The 6,654-nt window shown below is 45.9% G+C and overlaps 1 non-coding gene across 1 annotated transcript; it reads right to left on the reverse strand.

Moving 5' to 3' along the window:
- Positions 1 to 5,173: 5,173 nt before the first annotated feature.
- Positions 5,174 to 5,248, reverse strand: Trnas-cga. The gene has a single exon. It is a non-coding gene; the product is annotated as a tRNA-Ser (tRNA).
- Between the last annotated feature and the right edge of the window lie 1,406 nt (positions 5,249 to 6,654).

A 6,654-nucleotide genomic window follows, 5' to 3' on the forward strand; every position in this document is an offset into this window, starting at 1 on the left:
CAGACGTACACATTTTTCACAACGCTGACGCCATGATTCCATGGCAGCGGCGAAGGCTTCTTTAGGAGTCTGTTTTGACCACTGGAAAATCGCTGAGGCAATAGCAGCACGGCTGGTGAATGTGCGGCCACGGAGAGTGTCTTTCATTGTTGGAAAAAGTCAAAAGTCACTAGGAGCCAGGTCAGGTGAGTAGGGAGCATGAGGAATCACTTCAAAGTTGTTATCACGAAGAAACTGTTGCGTAACGGTAGCTAGATGTGCGGGTGCGTTGTCTTGGTGAAACAGCACACGCGCAACCCTTCCCGGACGTTTTTGTTGCATTGCAGGAAGGAATTTGTTCTTCAAAAGATTTTCGTAGGATGCACCTGTTACCGTAGTGCCCTTTGGAACGCAATGGGTAAGGATTACGCCCTCGCTGTCCCAGAACATGGACACCATCATTTTTTCAGCACTGGCGGTTACCCGAAAATTTTTTGGTGGTGGTGAATCTGTGTGCTTCCATTGAGCTGACTGGCTGCTTTGTTTCTGGATTGAAAAATGGCATCCACGTCTCATCCATTGTCACAACCGACGAAAAGAAAGTCCCATTCATGCTGTTGTTGCGCGTCAACATTGCTTGGCAACATGCCACACGGGCAGCCATGTGGTCGTCCGTCAGCATTCGTGGCACCCACCTGGATGACACTTTTCGCATTTTCAGGTCGTCATGCAGGATTGTGTGCACAGAACCCAGAGAAATGCCAACTCTGGAGGCGATCTGTTCAACAGTCGTTCGGCGATCCCCCAAAACAATTCTCTCCACTTTCTCGATCATGTCGTCAGACCGGCTTGTGCGAGCTCAAGGTTGTTTCGGTTTGTTGTCACACGATGTTCTGCCTTCATTAAACTGTCGCACCCACGAACGCACTTTTGACACATCCATAACTGCATCACCACATGTCTCCTTCAACTGTCGATGAATTTCAATTGGTTTCACACCACGCAAATTCAGAAAACGAATGATTGCACGCTGTTCAAGTAAGGAAAACGTCGCCATTTTAAGTATTTAAAACAGTTCTCATTCTCTCTGCTGGCGGTAAAATTCCATCTGCCGTACGGTGCTGCCATCTCTGGGACGTATTGACAATGAAAGCGACCTCATTTTAAAACAATGCGCATGTTTCTATCTCTTTCCAGTCTGGAGAAAAAAAATCGGAGGCCTTAGAACTTGAATGCACCTCGTATGTATAAAAACAAACATACATTACAGGCCACGAAGACGCTTCACAAACGAAAGAAGCGAAACGCGGGTGGCCAAAAACAAAGTGCCTTTCATTTAGTTGCATAGAGGGAATACAACTCTATGAATTTTGAAGCAGCTGAGAAACGACGGAAAACGAAAAAATAACGATTCCAATATTATTTTATGTACGCTGACATTTTCACGAGTAACAGTAATTTCCTGATTTTAGGTCGGTTTCATTCACTTCCTAAATATGTTTCACGATAACACTGCCTCTCTTATTTTCAAAATGATTAAAAAACACACTGTTGACTAATAATGTATCAAAATTGTCATCCGATCTCAATCGTCAATGTCAACAATGAATTTAACTCTTGTCTTAGTTATAAAATACTTCTTGTAGAGTACTCAGATAATTTGAAGATTATAAACATGTCAGTTTTTGTTCCATCTTTGTATCTTTGTCCTTGGTCTGTGTTCTCTGGTCTTCGAGGCAGGAGGTTTCCTCGTTCCTCGTATTTACACTACCAAACCTAAAACATGATATCAGACTATAATGTGTCGTTGCACTAGTCTGAATAGAGAACTACGTTGAATAACAGAGGACGCTATTATAGGGTGATTACGTTCAGGAACACCACAACCAAGATCCACTGGTAACGTCGCACAATTAAGTCACAACACAAGAGCCACGTTTCTTCTATTCAGGTACCTGAAAAACACTACAAAATCAACAGATTGTAACAGAAACTATATTCATTACCTCCCCATTCATGATTGGGCACGCCTACGATTAGCTCGATGAATGTCAGACTAGTAAAACCCAGTACCTTATACCGAAAGCTGAATGTTCCAAAGAAATGCAAGTAACAGACGGTGTGCCCCAAGGAAGCGTAATAAGGTATCTAATGTTCTGAATACACACTCCAGACATATCAGAGAGGATGAGCAGCACCGTAATATTGTTCACTGACAATGTTATTGTCCACAGAAAATGGCTCTGAGCACAATGGGACTTAACATCTGTGGACATCAGTCCCCTAGAACTTAGAACTACTTAAACTTAACTAAGCTAAGGACATCACACATATCCATGCCCGAGGCAGGATTCGAACCTGCGACAGTAGCGGGCACGCGGTTGCAGACTGAAGTGCCTAGAACCGCACGGCCACACCAGCCGAATGTATTGTCTACAGAATTTCGATTTCGTGTAAGGTGTGGCGACTCTCTTTAAATGTGTATAGGTGCAGGGTAATACCCACAATAATATACACTCCTGGAAATGGAAAAAAGAACACATTGACACCGGTGTGTCAGACCCACCATACTTGCTCCGGACACTGCGAGAGGGCTGTTCAAGCAGTGATCACACGCACGGCACAGCGGACACACCAGGAACCGCGGTGTTGGCCATCGAATGGCGCTAGCTGCGCAGCATTTGTGCACCGCCGCCGTCAGTGTCAGCCAGTTTGCCGTGGCATACGGAGCTCCATCGCAGTCTTTAACAGTGGTAGCATGTCGCGACAGCGTGGACGTGAACCGTATGTGCAGTTGACGGACTTTGAGCGAGGGCGTATAGTGGGCATGCGGGAGGCTCGGTGGACGTACCGCCGAATTGCTCAACACGTGGGGCGTGAGGTCTCCACAGAACATCGATGTTGTCGCCAGTGGTCGGCGGAAGGTGCACGTGCCCGTCGACCTGGGACCGGACCGCAGCGACGCACGGATGCACGCCAAGACCGTAGGATCCTACGCAGTGCCGTAGGGGACCGCACCGCCACTTCCCAGCAAATTAGGGACACTGTTGCTCCTGGGGTATCGGCGAGGACCATTCGCAACCGTCTCCATGAAGCTGGGCTACGGTCCCGCTCACCGTTAGGCCGTCTTCCGCTCACGCCCCAACATCGTGCAGCCCGCCTCCAGTGGTGTCGCGACAGGCGTGAATGGAGGGACGAATGGAGACGTGTCGTCTTCAGCGATGAGAGTCGCTTCTGCCTTGGTGCCAATGATGGTCGTATGCGTGTTTGGCGCCGTGCAGGAGAGCGCCACAATCAGGACTGCATACGACCGAGGCACACAGGGCCAACACCCGGCATCATGGTGTGGGGAGCGATCTCCTACACTGGCCGTACACCACTGGTGATCGTCGAGGGGACACTGAATAGAGCACGGTACATCCAAACCGTCATCGAACCCATCGTTCTACCATTCCTAGACCGGCAAGGGAACTTGCTGTTCCAACAGGACAATGCACGTCCGCATGTATCCCGTGCCACCCAACGTGCTCTAGAAGGTGTAAGTCAACTACTCTGGCCAGCAAGATCTCCGGATCTGTCCCCCATTGAGCATGTTTGGGACTGGATGAAGCGTCGTCTCACGCGGTCTGCACGTCCAGCACGAACGCTGGTCCAACTGAGGCGCCAGGTGGAAATGGCATGGCAAGCCGTTCCACAGGACTACATCCAGCATCTCTACGATCGTCTCCATGGGAGAATAGCAGCCTGCACTGCTGCGAAAGGTGGATATACACTGTACTAGTGCCGACATTGTGCATGCTCTGTTGCCTGTGTCTATGTGCCTGTGGTTCTGTCAGTGTGATCATGTGATTTATCTGACCCCAGGAATGTGTCAATAAAGTTTCCCCTTCCTGGGACAATGAATTCACGGTGTTCTTATTTCAATTTCCAGGAGTGTAAATAAGGCAACAGGACACGACTGTAAAGTTTGTGATGTGTGGTTAACACTTTCAGCAAGTCACATCGGATAAGCGATGTCAGATCAGAAGACCACGTAAAATAAGTATTAGGGCAGTCAAACGAAAGATTTAGGTTTCTTGGAAGGGTTCAGGAAAAATGCTTTACGTCTGTAAATAAAACAGCGTACAGGACGATAGTACAATCACTTCTTAAATATAGTTCTAGTACTATTCGTCCTTAGCTAGTTGGTCAGGCAACAGAAGTCGAACGAATTCAGATTCGTGTTACTATGATTTTAACAGTTCGATATATCAGAAAGTGTATCAGAAGTACTCAGTAGGCTTGGAAGAAAGACGAAGTAATTGTTGCGAAACCCTGATAGGTACGAGAGCCTGTACTCGAAGAAGACTGTACAGCCAATAAGCTATCACCATCATATTCCTTCCATAGGGATCATGAGAACAAAATATAAGAGATAAGGGCACGCACAGAGGCATATAGGCATTTTTCCTTGTCCAATACGTGGCTGTAACAAGAGAACGATAATATTGGTACGATGAAATTTCCGCCATGCACTGTAGAGCGGCTTCCTTAGTACATATGTACACTGGAGACCAAAGGTTAAAGACGAAAGTATCTTTCGTATGATGTGCTACCGCCAAGTAACATATCTCGAGCAAACGTGGACCATGCATAGAAACAACAGATACAGTATAGTACTGAAGGTAATTACGAGAAATACGCAGTGAGACGAACAGAAAAGACACTTTTATTCAAAGACAATAATTTCACTGAAGTCACCGTGATTTAATATGCTTACAACAGGCAGGACATGTTTCTTAATAGGGCGTGTCACAACCATGGACGGTATTTGTTGGCACCCACCTACATAGGGAGGAACGATAGGGAAGTAACTTAAGTGGTTCGATGAATCCTCTGCCAGGCACTTCATTGTCAATTGCATAGTTATCATTTGGATGTAGATGAGACCAGTGGATTGCTGCGTCATGGCTCGATCGTTGGAGGGACGAATACATTGTCTAACTTATTATTTATTGCCGCTAGAAGCCGGTTGCTTTCTTTTTGCTTAGTCACCGTCACGTGTTGCAAAATGGCTACTCTGGAGCAGAAATAATTCCGCGAAGTGTAATTCCGCCGTTATAGTTCACAGACGTTTCAGGTTGAGGTACGAAGCTGATCCTCCGAATGGATGCAACATTCTCAGATTATGAAACTTCCTGGCCGATTAAAACTGTGTGTCGGGCCGAGACTCGAACTCGGGACCTTTGCCTTTCGCGGACAAGTGCTCTACCAACTGAGCTACCCAAGCACGACTCACCCCCCGTCCTTACACCTTTACTTCTGCCAGTACCTCGTCTCCTAACTTCAAAACTTTACAGAAGCTCTCCTGCGAACCTGGAAACATCCCCCAGGCTGTGGCTAAACCATGTCTCCGCAGTATCCTTTCTTTCAGGAGTACTAGTTCTGCTGTTGTTTCCGAGGCTGAACGAGAACAATTTCATTTTTGAACAAAATGGAACACTCTATCACTGGAGTCTCCAATGTGTGAACATCTGAATGAAACTGTATCGACGACGTCAAGTAGCCGGAGACTTAACCCTTCTCAGTTGGCCTCCACAGTCACAGAATTTGACGCCTTGTGACTTCTTCCTGTGGAGTTTCATTAAGGACAACGTTTATGCACCAGCACTACCACAGAATCTAGAAGAGTCGAAGAACTGGATGCGTACGGACACAAAATGCTCCTCCATCCTAATACGGAAAGAATTCGAGTATCGATGTGACATTGTTCGTGTCGAAGGTGGAGCACATATTGAACATCTGTAAACAAAACTTGAGAAATTCGTAAATATGTGTTCCAAATTTCAAAGTTGTATATCTTACAGTTTAATAAATATATGCGTTTGGAATATGTATATTATTTTTGTAACGCCATATGTGCTCTCGTTCGAAGAGCTCCTCCATATCCGCAGTTGTATGCGGTCTCGCATTATCATCCATGTCGTTGTTGTGGTCTTCAGTCCTGAGACTGGTTTGATGCAGCTCTCCATGCTACTCAAGCCTGTGCAAGATTCTTCATCTCCAATTAACTACTGCAACTTACATCCTTCTGAATCTGCTTAGTGTATTCATCTCTTGGTCTCCCTCTACGATTTTTACCCTCCGCGCTGCCCTCCAATACAAAATTGGTGATCCCTTTATGCCTCAGAATATGTCCTACCAACCGATCCCTTCTTCTAGTCAAGTTGTGCCACAAACTCCTCTTCTCCCCAATTCTATTCAATACTTCCTCATTATTTATGTGATCTACCCATCTAATGTAGAGCATTCTTCTGTAGCACCACATTTCGAAAGCTTCTATTCTCTTTTTGTCTAAACTTTTTATTGTCAAAGTTTAACTTCCATACATGGCTACACTCCATACCAGAGACGCTCTCCTTGCCATTGCCAGTCTACATTTTATATCCTCTCTACTTCGACCATCATCAGATATTTTGCTCCCCAAATAGCAAAACTCCTTTACTACTTTAAGCGTCTCATTTCCTAACCTAATACCCTCAGCATCACCCGATTTAATTCGACTACATTCCATTATCCTCGTTTTGCTTTTGTTGATGTTCATCTTATATCCTCCTTTCAAGACAGTGTCCATTCCGTTCAGCTGCTCTTCCAGGTCCTTTTCTGTCTCTGACAGAATTAAAATGTCATCGGCAA

Source organism: Schistocerca americana, chromosome 4 (genome assembly GCF_021461395.2).
Source record: "Schistocerca americana isolate TAMUIC-IGC-003095 chromosome 4, iqSchAmer2.1, whole genome shotgun sequence".
NCBI lineage: Eukaryota > Metazoa > Arthropoda > Insecta > Orthoptera > Acrididae > Schistocerca > Schistocerca americana.